The following is a 13,104-nucleotide window of genomic DNA, read 5'->3' on the forward strand; positions in this document are numbered from 1 at the left end:
TCTGCTTTATTGACTATGCCAAAGCCTTTGACTGTATGGATCACAATAAACGGTGGAAAATTCTGAAAGAGATGGGAATACCAGACCATTTGACCTGTCTCTTGAGAAACCTGTATGCAGATCAGGAAGCAACAGTTAGAACTGGACATGGAACAACAGACTGGTTCCAAATAGGAAAAGGAGTACGTCAAGGCTGTATATTGTCACCTTGCTTATTAAACTTCTATGCAGAGTACATCATGAGAAATGCTGGGCTGGAAGAAACACAAGCTGGAATCAAGATTGCTGGGAGAAATATCAATAACCTCAGATATGCAGATGACACCACCCTTATGGCAGAAAGTGAAGAAGAACAAAAGAGCCTCTTGATGAAAGTGAAAGAGGAGAGTGAAAAAGTTGGCTTAAAGCTCAACATTCAGAAAACTAAGATCATGGCATCTGGTCCCATCACTTCATAGGAAATAGATGGGGAAACAGTGGAAACAGTGGCTGACTTTATTTTTTTGGGCTCCAAAATCACTGCTGATGGTGATTGCAGTCATGAAATTAAAAGACGCTTACTCCTTGGAAGGAAGGTTATGACCAACCTAGATAGCATATTTAAAAGCAGAGACATTACTTTGCCAACAAAAGTCCATCTAGTCAAGGCTATGGTTTTTCCAGTGGTCATGTGTGGATGTGAGAGTTGGACGGTGAAGAAAGCTGAGCGCAGAAGAATTGATGCTTTTGAACTGTGGTGTTGGAGAAGACTCTTGAGAGTCCCTTGGACTGCAAGGAGATCCAACCAGTCCACCCTAAAGGAAGTCAGTCCTGGGTGTTCATTGGAAGGACTGATGTTGAAGCTGAAACTCCAATACCTTGGCCACCTCATGCGAAGAGTTGACTCATTGGAAAGGACCCTGATGCTGGGAAGGATTGGGGGCAGGAGGAGAAGGGGACGACAGAGGATGAGATGGTTGGATGGCATCACCACCTCGATGGACATGGGTTTGGGTAAGCTCCGGGAGTTGGTGATGGACAGGGAGGCCTGGCATGCAGCGATTCATGGGGTTGCAAAGAGTCGGACACAACTGAGCGACTGAACTGAACTGAATTGGTCAAAAAGTCCCAGTGACTCACCTGAGTTAAAAGGAGGTTTACCGTGTGAGCAAAGTGGGCTGGATTTGAATTCTAGCTCCAGTAGTTTTTGATGCCTGTGAACCTGGGGCATTATCTAATCTTTTTGAGTCTCAGTTTCCTTATCTATCAGATGGATTAAATGATAGTTCTTATTCCTCAGTTCAGTTGCTCAATCATGTCTGACTCTTTGTGACCCCTCAGGTTCTTGCAAATGAAGAGGATAAATGTGAGACGATATATGTGAAGTGCTTGCTATGGAGATAAAAGCATAGGAATGCCAAGAAGGAGTGCCGCCTCTCACTGTCATAGTTCAGACTCTCACCATCTCAGGGCAAGCCTCCTGTAGTATTTTCTTCATCTCTAGTCCACCATGCCCTCTAACCCTGTACACTACCACCAGATTAAACATTCCCTAATGTAAAGAGTATCAAAACATTTAGTGAGTCTCCGTCACCCTTGGGATAAAGTCCAACATCCTTCCTATGCTATACAAGGCTCTCCATGACCTGATCCCTCCAGAAACACCAACGCTTTCTCCTGCCAATCCACAATGGCCATCATGAACCAGTTGGGCGCCCCAGCTCCTACTGGCACACAGCTCTCTCTGCCTAAGATGTACGTGCCCTCTACTTGTCCACAAGGCTCATTTCAATTGGCACCTCTTTAGGGAAGCTTCCCCTGGTCCCTGCTATGCCTGTACCCATACCAAGAGCCAGATATTAGGAGCCATTCCTGTAGCTCCTCAGGATTGGCTCCATTGTCAGACTTCTCTCTCTTATTTGGTCAACCTGTCTGTCTGTCCTACAAGACTCTGAGCCATCTGAGGCTAGGATGTGCTCTCAGATCCATGCCAGATCTCCATATCGAGCATGGTGCCTGGCACAGCTCAGGGTATTTCCTATAGAAGAATCTCCTATACTTGATCCATTCACTCGACAAACATTCACTGATGCCTGTTGAGTGAATGGATAAAGTATAGGAGATACTCTGAGAGGAAGAAGGAGAGTGAGAGCAGTGAGGTCAAACAGCAAAAAATCTGAAGACTAGCCCGAGGAGAAATGCATGCTTCTTGGTCGTGCAGACAGAGAAGAGAGAAAGGAAAGAATCTGGGCAGGGAGTCAGTCGTGAAGGATTTGAAATGAAAGACTATAAAAAACAAGAAGATCATGAAAAGAACAGAACCACATTTGATACTGCTGGTGGTTTAGTAACTTCCTCTGCAATGATTCCAGGAAGAGACAAGGCTCTAGGAAGGCACAAATCATATAAGGAAAGGATGAGGTATCAGCAGCCCATTCAAGGATTATTTGTCATCAGGACTAGATACACGGGTGATACAAGTAAATGTCAACCTGATGACTACGTGATGAGACTACTAATAATTTACTGGGGCCAGTGCCCAGGAATTTTTTTACTGTAGTGCAAATGCCAAGCATGGAAATTTTTGACACGTTATAGATAGGAGAGAGCAGATAGTGAATTTGAGAATAACGATGCGAAATGCCAGAATAATCACAAGAGAAAAGTCCGAATGCATAAGAAGGTTTAGAGGATTCCAGCTTTACCACAAACATGGATTACGAGAAAAGTCACTTATGAAAAAGAGAAATTCCAGTATATAAAACCCACTTACCAAAACACTTAGCATTCCAGAATGCATAATAGTAATAGTGTGTTTTGAACATATACGCAATATCAAAAGCAGCAAACAACACCAGAAAGGTAGAGAAAGTGGGAAGTATGACATTTTGTCGCTCACAGGGTATATGAATGGGAAAATACGTACTTCTACATACAAACCACAACCTTCACAAGAACGCCTAAAGGCTTCATTCAGAGACCTCAGGTCTCATCCCTCAGGAGAGCCTCCACCACACTTTTCATGTAAAAGATCTCACAGGACAGGCCTGTGTGGGGAGAAGGGACAGCAGGGAGAATCGAGATGAGAGGGTGAAAAGATCAAACGATCCTTGGCCATCGTCCTCGACCGTGAGCCCGTCTACCCCTTCGAGAATTCTCTGGACAAGGTAAATGTTTAGGATACACTTATGCTAGAAACAATTTGTTGTTTATCTGAAATTCACATTGAACTGGCTGTTTTGTGTTTTATCTCGCACCCTGACTTTGTGAGATATACACTTCCTCATTTGTGCTCCCCTTGAGCCACACGTCTCAATAATTGAGGAAAATGCGAGAAATCAAAATAGCTAACAACGACTATGTGCCAGGCCCTACGCTGAGTGGGTTGGGGGATATGTCACTTGTTTTTCCCCAGGCACTAGTCTTGTTCCTGACTTTTAAAAAATTTTATTTATCTACTTATTTTTGGCTGTACACGGTCTTCATTGCTGCTCGTGGGCTTTCTCTAGCTGCAGTGAGCAGGGGCTACTCTCTAGTTGTGATGGTCAGGCTTCTCATTGCAGTGGCTTCTCTTGTTGCAGAGCATGGGCTCTAGGGCACACAGGCTTCAGCGGTTGTGGCTCATGGACTTGGTTGCTCTGCAGCACGTGGAATCTTCCCAGACCAGGGATCAAACCCATGTCCCCTGCATTGGCAGGTGGATTCTGAACCACTAGATCACCAGGAAAGTCCCATTTCTGTTTTAAAGATGAGGAAACTGAGGCTCAGAGCGATTAAATAACTTGCTCAAAGTCACCCAGATAGCCAGTGGTAGAGGCAGGATATGAACTCTGGCAGTCTGACTGCAAAGCATAGGGGATGAACAGGGAGGCCCTGACTGAGAAGTTCACCCAGCTGCCTTTGTTTAAGTTAGAGGAGTGTGCCTATGACTTTAGGCACGTGCAGTCCCACACTGGGACTGGGAGCTTGATTAGAAGGGCACCAGGTGAATTTCTTCAGTCTCCACTGAAGCCCATTTGGGGGCCCTTGTACAGTAGACAACCTGCACAGCTGTACATCCACAGCAGCCTGAGTTACATGGCAGGAGGAGGACCAGTACAGAGGAAGGATGTGGATGGGCTGCTTAGAGAACAGTGAAGAGCCATTCACTAAGGCACATTTGCAAAGGGTAGGTGGTGCTCTGAAGTCAGTTTAGAGAGACAGGTTGGAAAGAGATTGCTGAAGGCCTGAAATGACAACAAGAGAGTCTTATTCTTTTAAGGTGTGGTTTTTTTTGTTTTTTTTTTTTTAATGTGGACAGTTTTTTAAGTCTTTGTTGAATTTGCTGTAATATTGCTTCTGTTTGATGTTTTGGTTTTCTGGCCGCAAGTCATGTGGGATCTTAGCTCTCTGACCAGGGACTGAACCCACATCTCCTGCCTTGGAAAGTAAAATCTTAACCACTAGACTGCCAGGGAAGTCCCAAGAGAGACTTGAGTGGATCTGGAAGATAGCGTGACAACATGACATTGATGAATTCTGAATAGAAAAATGACCCTCAGAAAGTGTGTGTGCCAGAACTCTTCAACTCCATCAAGCAGACAGCGTAGGGTGGAGGAAGAGTAGGCATTCATCAGCTAATATGACAGCAGCTGATATAAAAGACACGAGAAAATGAAACAACAGACTGGAAAAGAGGACCGGGAATGGGGAACAGAAAACACAAAAGAAGGAAGTGAGGAAGAAGCCGAATTTCTTACACTTTGTATTTCCCCAAGCATCCCTCAAGGAAGAGTTGACCTGTTCTGGTTTATTTTCTTCTCCTGAGGGTTGGAAAGGGCCACGGGCACGGCACAGTTTGCTTTCACAGCAAGGCATCTGGTTGCATTTTTCATAATACCCTAGAGAACAAGATAAGAAAGACAGGTAGAGAGATAACTACTGAAACTGGCAGGTTTGCAGTTGATACACAAAAAAATAGTGACGAATAGGTGAATGGCAACCTGGAGGGAGTTTTTAGGGAAGGAAACAGAGTTCAGAGATAACCAATTTGCTTATGACTACACAGTTATTAAATGAAGGAGCCAGGATTCAAACCTAACTCTGCTTGCCTCCAAAGCCCGTGTTCTGTTTATTGTGGAATAAAGGCCAAAAAGCCATCGAATTTGCTTATGGAAAGAGAGCTGGAAGAGATAACCAAGAGGAGGGATACAAATCCACACCTAGACAAATTGTGATGAACTGAAGACCTGCCAACAGGGAACAAAAACAAGAGGAAAGTCAGAGAGATTAAAGTTGAACTTCACATTTTCTTTCTCAAAAATATCCCCCGAAGAAGTGGACAAGCCTGGCTTGACCTTCCTTCGCATTAAGAAGCACTTGGGCTTTTGCTGTAGTTGCTGTATCCCTCACCGCCAACAGTGTGACACCACTATAAAAATCTTGTTATTGTTCAGTTGCTAAGTTGTGTCCAACGCTCTGCAAGCCCATGGACTGCAGCACACCAGACTCCTCTGTCCTCCACTATCTCCCAGAGCTAGCTCAAATTCATGTCCATTGAGTTGGTGATGCTATCTAACCATCTCATCCTCTGCTGCCCCCCTTCTCCTTTTGTCTTCAAAATTTCCCAGCATCAGGGTCTTTTCCAGTGAGTCAGTTCTTCGCATCAGGTGGCCAAAGTAGTGGAGCTTCAGCTTCAGCATCAGTCCTTCCAATGAATATTCAGTGTTGATTTCCTTTAGGATGGACTCATTTGATCTCCTGGCTTTCCAAGGGACTCTCAAGAGTCTTCTCCAGCCCCACAATTTGAATGCATCAATTCTTTGGCACTCAGTTTTCTTATGGTCCAACTATCACATAACTACCTGAAAGATCATAGCTTTGATTACACGGACCTTCTGTATAGATCAAACAATTAAATGGTCCTATACTACTCAGCCCAGCTGAAACCACATCTTGAATCCTGGATCCAATTCTAGGTAACACATTTTGAGAAGAATATTGGAAAACTGCAGTATGACCAGGAGAGCAAAGAGTTAGTGTGGTGGAGGACCTGGGATGGTGGGGGAAGGTGATATTTAAGCTTAGACACAAGAATTTGGGGCTTGTGAGCATCATCTTCTCATATTTTCTTTTCTTCTTAGGGCAAAATTCAGACTGAAAATTATCATCAGACATTTTGGTTTCATGTAACCAGTTCACCAAGCTGTTCGTCTGTTCCTTTCAAGTCCACCTGCCCCAACCCCGCCATGCCCATTCTCTATCATCTTAATAAATTCGGAAAAGACCAACTTTCTGGATCACTTTCAACTTTGAGAATCCAAGATTTATAGCCCTACTTGAACAAAACTGGAAATTGAAAAAGAAAGAGAATGACTTTAAACAAGGCCCATACAGGTGTTCCTCTGTTCAAACAAACTCAAATTAAGACCTACATATCCAAAAAAGTAAGAATATTCCAGTTATTCATTTGATGGAAGCAATTCACAATATCCTCCCTTCTGTTGGCAGCTTTTTAGTACCTTTATGGGGTGACTTGATCAATAAAAATGTAATTACCTCCAATTTCTCAGGGATAGACATAAAATGAAGGAAGGCAAGCTGTCATAAGGGTTCATGTCCGCTTTCGCAAGCTTTTGAGACCAGTAAACTAAAACAATGACCCGCATTCCAATAATAAATGGGGGCTGGGGAATATAAGTAAAAGTGACAAGAAGATTGCAGTAGCCATGGTCACGCAGTCATCCACTCTACCCTCTGTGCTTTGGTAAAGTTAAGGTGGCCCCGAGCACAGATGGTGCAGGAAAGGAGGGGGGAGGCCGAGAGTGTTTGTGGTGTTTGTGAATGGTGTTACAGCCCTGGTGACAGCAGAGTAAGAAGATGAAGCCTTTCAAATATGTGACAAATGAGCCAAGCTTTCAGAGCCCAAAATCAATAAAAACAAATGCGAAGGGAACAGAAGGGGAAAAGGGAAAGAGAACATGAAGGCACCATAAAATCCTGGTGATAAATTCCAGAGGAAATCATGATGTGAATAGAAAATAGGAAGTGAAAAAATGAAGCCTGGAGATTTGTAAAATGTCTGTTGGTCTGTCTCTTTCTTGTCTTCCACTCACATATACCACCATTCCCCCCAGCCCTCCATACAGCGCTCCTTAAGTAATTTCTGATTCTGTGTGGGTATTTTTAATGCTTCACTCCTGGTTGGGTTTCGCCAGCAGGATTCATGGTGTTTCTGCAGGCAATTGTTATTGCTTTAGGAAACAATCAGGATAAAATGAGGAAGTGGCAAGTGATAGATGTGTCTTGCAGCAGCGTCAGGCTAGAGGTAACATCTCAGCAGGGTGGGCTCTTTGTGTTTCATTTTTGTTGCTGTTGTTTTGGATTGATGTTTTCATGGGGCTATTTAAATAAGAACAGTGTAGAAGATTTTTAAACAGGGACATTTTAGATATACTTTTTCTAACCAGATTCATGGTAAGTTTCACTGATGTTTGGAAGACACAGAAAAAGAAGTTGAAAAAAAGCAGAACAGGGACTTCCCTTGGTGGTCCGGGGGTTAAGACTTTGCCTTCCAGTACAGAGGGTGCTGGTTCAATCCCTAAGATCCACATGCCTCAGGCCAAAACCCCAAAACACAAGACAGAAGCAATATTGTAACAAATTCAGTAAAGACTTTGCAAATGATCCACATTAAAAAAAGAAGAAGAAGAAGAAGTAGAATATGTTGTAGGAAGAGGTGATGATGGGAAAGGTTAGAAAAACGTGGCATCATAAGAGAGAAACAGGGAGGGAGAGAGAGAAAGAGAGGGAGAAGAACAGAAAGGAAAGAAGAGAACAGCTCCTTATAAGTTCATTAATAACTGAGATTGTTTCCACATCTGCAATTGCCTGAAAGCACAATTGCTTGGTGTAAGGTCAGCCAGGTTATTACAGTCTTTGCCTCTTTGACCAAAGAGCAATGGGCTTGAATTTTGAGGCTGTGTGAGAATTGTTCCCATCAATTTCTTGGCTGAAGGATAGCAACCCAGGAAGGTTCAGGAGGCCCTAAGCTAGTTAGCAATTATCCTGAGCTAGTGCAAGACTTGGGTATTTTGCTAGGACAAAGAAAGAGCACAGCCTTAGGAGCCAGCAGACATGTACCCTAATCTCTCACCTCATTTTCTCATTCATAAAGTGTGAATGAGGGAATTCCTTGGTGGTCCAACTATTAAGTCTCTGTGCTTCCAATGCAGGGGGCACGGGTTTAATCCTTGGTCAGGGAACTACATGCACCATGGCACAACAAAAAATATATAGGAAATGTGAATAATAATAATGATTATGATTATGTATTTTGCAAACAGTGGCCCTTTGTGAAGCCCTTGGCACATAATGGATCATATCGATGAATGGAACTTAGTCTTAGTTGGTTCTTATTTCTAGGCATGGGTGAGGCATGTTCCCTGAGGTCTTCCTACAGCAAAGAGCTGGGACTTCCTGTTTCAAGATAACAACACAGTGACAGAGCTCTGGGCCCACGGATAAGGTTCAGAAGCCAAACCAGTTTTGTGTTTCTCAACCTTCCATTTCCCCACTTCCCTTTGGTCAGTGCTATCTTTTCTCGTTACTTACTGGATTGTCTTGATTACAATGCATTGTGATGACATTGCAGCCTGGGGTCCTCAGTAAGCAGGGAGACGCTAACACTTGCCCAGAGGGAGATAGGGGCAGAGATGGGGGCCTTGAAAAGCTGCAAAGGAGTATATGCTTGTGTTGCTAGTTTTGACATTTTTGAAGTTTAAAAAAATTTTTTTCTCTGCTAAACAGAATGGTAGATAGCTAAGAGGCAAAAAGTGCTTTGGAGAAAGATGCACTAAACTGTTGATTCCCAAGGATGAGCCATGCCTTCTGTATCATCTTCCCGAGACACTGTGCTGCAGGGTGAGAAATCTCTCAAGCCCTGATGAGGAAACTGTAGCACAGAGAACTTGTTTTCCCCTGCTACCAAGTCAGCAACAGACTTGAGCTTTGAAACCAGGTCACTGTGGCTGGCAGCCTCACCTGGCAGAGTGACAAGACAGGAAAAAAAGAATTTGCTTGAGTTTGAGAGAACACACACACACTACATTTAAAGAAAGAGATCTTTTTCTTACAAAAAGCTTGAAAATGAATGAGATCTTATACGGTATGCTTTCAGTTTAACAAGAAAGTTGTGTTTTATAAGCTGCACTGTGGCTGATGAAAGAAAAGTAAGGTAATAAATATTCGGAAGAAAGAAGAGCAAGTGACGCTTCTTCTGATGTTGTTTTTCAGTCACTCAGCTGTGTCTGACTCTTTGCAACCCCATGGACTGCAGCACGCCAGGCTTGCCTGTCTTTCAGTATCTCCTGGAATTTGCTCAAACTCATCTCCATTGAGTCGATGATACCATCCAACCATCCCATCCTCTGCCACCCTCTTCGCCTCCTGCTCTCAATCTTTCCGAGCATCAGGGTCTTTTCTAATAAGTCATCTCTTTGCATCAGGTGGCCAAAATAGTAAAGCTTCAGCTTCAGCATCAGTCCTTCCAATGAATATTCAGGACTGATTTCCTTTAGGATTGACTGGTTTGAGCTCCTTGCGGTTCAAGGGACTCTCAAGAGTCTTCTCCAGCACCACAATTCAAAAGCATCACTTCTTCAGCACTCAGCCTTCTTTATGGTCAAACTCTCACATCCTTACATGACTGGTGACCCTTGGGCATCACTCAGTTTACAAGGCAGAGGAGGGAGGGACCTGCACAGGGACTGTCTCCTGACTTGTTTCTTCCCTCTTCTACCTCCCGCCCCTTGCCATCCTCTGCCCAAAACAAAACAAAACAAAAAACCTTAAGGGGGAAAAGAAGAGCTAATTTTAAAAAAGGAAAGCATCTTTGAGAGCAATGAAATCTCCGTAATCCACAGTGACAGACAGGGACCAGCAGTAGAGCAATTTGATTAAATAAGGATATCAGGAGCTTAGCGGGACTCTCTAGTTTGTGTCACATTTGTCTGTTAGTCTTTGAAATATATTTCTTTAGCTTCCAAACCTGGAAACCAAGTACCTTGTAGCTGGGGAGATGATTCCCATTTGGAAAATAGGAAAAAAAAAAATCTCAGGGCAAAGCCAAGGGGTCCAGGGGGTTCTGGGGATCCCAGGTTGGGCTGAACCTAAGAAGCTGGCAGAGGGTCTGCAGGAGGCCCTGATGGAGAGAGATGTTAGGCAGTTGGACTGGGTACTGCCAGCCTTGCAGTGGACGGTTATGAGCTGAGCTTGAGCCCATCCCAGGCAGCACGCCTCCCCTGCCCATGTTTCCTATCCCACTGCCTGCTGCCCATTAGCTCCCTGACATTAGGGACTGCTCTGTTGCCGCTTTCCTCATTGAAGCATTTAGAGGATGCATTGTTCTGTGTGGGACACACCTGTGCAGGGAGATGGTGCGCTCCCTGAGGCTTCCGTTCATAAGCCGCTTCCTAGCGGCTCCAGGACTGGTGTCAGCAGGTCATCTGTCAAGGAATTACCGTCCTCAGACAAGCTTCAAAGGGCCCCTCTAGTTGCATGTGTTCACCCAGGGTGGTCTTGCCAGGGTATTTATCCTTTCCTGGGGCTTGTTGTTGTCGCTGTTGTTTAGTTGCTAAGTTGTGTCCAACTCTTTTGTGACCCCATAGACTGTAGCTCACCAGGCTCCTCTGTCCGTGAGATTTCCCAGGCAAGACTACTGGAGTGGGTTGCCATTGCCTTCTCCAGGGGCTCTTCCTGACCCAGGGATCGAACTCACGTCTCCTGCATTGGCAGGCAGGTTCTTTACCACTGAGCCACCAGGGAAGTCCTTCCTGGGGCTTAGGAGGAGGAAATAATGAGTCACCTAGGGGCGAGAGGGAAATAAGAATGTCCCTGTGGACAAAATTGTTTTAAATGGAGGCTTTTAGAGAGCACTAAAATCTCAGCCAGCTAGCCAGAAGTGGTTTGGTGGGGTACATTTTGCTTGCCTTGGCTCACTCTGGTAGCAATAAAAATCAGAAATGTTTATATCCCATGGAGAGAGAACCTATGGAAACAGGCCAGATCCTCCTGAGAAGGCCTCTGAGATGCTAAACCCAAAAAGGAATGGTCCTGCCTCTCTGACTTGGGAGATCCAGAGAAGCATAGGAGCTGTTGGTTGTAAACTGTTAAAAGCAGAAGCCTCTGGTGGCTGCTCCCAAGTTTAGGGCTATCTGCCGTCGATGGTAGCAGCCATGATTCCAATTCCCACTTCACCCTCCACACATGACTTCAGATCCAAATTTCCAGAGAAAGGAGAAAAGGGATCTTATGAAAATAGGATGGGAGGCACTCTGTTATAAGGGTTCCAGAGGACAAGTTAGGAGTAATTCAAGGGCAGGCACAGAAAAGGAATCGGTAAGCCTTGTAAGACGTTCAGTGAGAAGGTTATTTCCAGCATGGCTAGCTGATTAAGAGGCACCTAGTGAGCAAGAATTCTGCTGGTTTAGAACAGAGTCCAAATATTGTCATTTGAGAACCCAAAGTGAGGAAAGACCAGCCTTGATCTCTTGGTCACGCTCAGCCTTTTTCTTTCTTTTTTTTTTTTTTTCACTTTCTTTTCCAAAACAGATTGATTTGGGTCTCTGGAAGAATATTTAAGCCAAGGTTAACAGGTGAGTGAGAAGTAGTTTTCCACCCTCTATGTGTGTGTGTGTGTGTGTGTGTGTGTGCGCGGGCGCGCGCGTTAGTCACTCAGTCATCCCACTCTGCAACCCCATGCACTGTAACCCACCAGGCTCCTCTGTCCATGGAATTCTCCAGGCAAGAATACAGGAGTGGGTAGCCATTCTCTTCTCCAGGGGATCTTCCTGACCCAGAGATTGAACCCAGGTCTCCTGCATTGCAGGCAGAATCTTTTACCATCTGAGCCACCAGAGAAGCTCCGTTGTCCACCCTATGGGTAGGAATTTTCAAGAAGGGCCCTCTATGACCTTTCTCAGTTTCCTGCTCTGTCCAATGCCCAGTAAGAGGTGATAAACAAAGGCAGAAGGGCTCTAAGCACAGCTGGAAGGTTAAGATAAAAGAAAACACACAGTTGAGGTTTCAACACACATCAACCTAGACCCACAGGCAGGAATGAGGGGCTGGTCACTTGGAGATGAAAGAGGACCTGCTTCCCAGGGAGCTCAAGGAGAACTGAAGCATCAGAAAATGTGTAGGAACAGATGTCTTCTGATTCTTTTCCATTGAAGCAATTCTGTATTTTATGGGTTTGAGACTCTTTGAAATGTTAAAGCGTATATGCCTTAAAATGCACCAGAGACAAAGAAGACAGTCGCCAACCTGTCTAGAGAAAGATTGTGAGGGACTCAAGATGCATAGAAAAGTTATGAGATGAAATCCATGGTTTGGGGTGCACCATTGCCCTCTATTGGATTAAATAAATCAAACCTTTAATATGGATGCACGTTTCATTATCTCTGGCTGAGCCTGCCAAGAAGTCAGGGCACCTTTGAATGGGAAATTAATCGATCCTTGTAAATGGGTCCTTCCATCGGCTGCCCCTCTCCTGAGGAAATCAATTACAGTTGTAATTCTGATGGCAAGTCATTCATCATGTTGCCAGTTGCTCAGCGAGCGTTTGCTAGGTGCCTCTAAGCACTGGTGAGGTAGCACAAGGCATGTAAGGACAAATAACAACAACTGCTACTGTTCATCAGATGCCTACTGTGTGCCAGATTCTTTGTACACATTTACACACAAGACCCCCATGAAGTAAGGGTGGCTGTCACCAGGTTAGGAAGGCAGGAGGAGAAGCGGACAACAGAGGACGAGATGGTTGGATGGCATCACTGACTCGATGGACATGAGTTTGAGCAAGCTCCGGGAGTTGGTGAAGGACAGGGAAGCCAGGTGTGCTGCAGTCCATGGGGTCTCAAAGAGTCAGATACGACTGAGCGACTGAACTGAACTGAATCAGGTTAGGGATGAAGAAGCAGGATGCTTGGGAAGTAAATGGCCCATCTGAGGTTCAAATCCAGGTTCATCTACTCCTGAGACCCCAGGAAGTTTACAGACTACCAGGGGAGCTAGGATATAGCTAAAAACATCTACATGGGACTTTCCTATCCAGTGGTTAAAACTCCTCTCTTCCACTGCAGTGGG

The 13,104-nt window shown here is 44.7% G+C and overlaps 1 protein-coding gene across 3 annotated transcripts in view; it reads left to right on the forward strand.

Moving 5' to 3' along the window:
* Positions 1-13,104, forward strand: part of GRAP2 (GRB2 related adaptor protein 2) — a 71,082-nt gene that overhangs the window by 31,388 nt on the left and 26,590 nt on the right. Inside the window, exon 2 of one of the 3 annotated variants that reach the window (XM_081590209.1) lies at positions 11,569-11,612. The exons of the other annotated variants lie outside the window; for them this stretch is intronic. The gene's annotated coding sequence lies outside the window, so the exon portion shown is untranslated. The remainder of the gene's footprint in view (positions 1-11,568; positions 11,613-13,104) is intronic. 3 annotated transcript variants of the gene reach the window in all.

Source organism: Giraffa tippelskirchi, chromosome 4, assembly GCF_054371585.1.
Source record: "Giraffa tippelskirchi isolate mGirTip1 chromosome 4, T2T-mGirTip1v1.2.pri, whole genome shotgun sequence".
Lineage (NCBI taxonomy): Eukaryota > Metazoa > Chordata > Mammalia > Artiodactyla > Giraffidae > Giraffa > Giraffa tippelskirchi.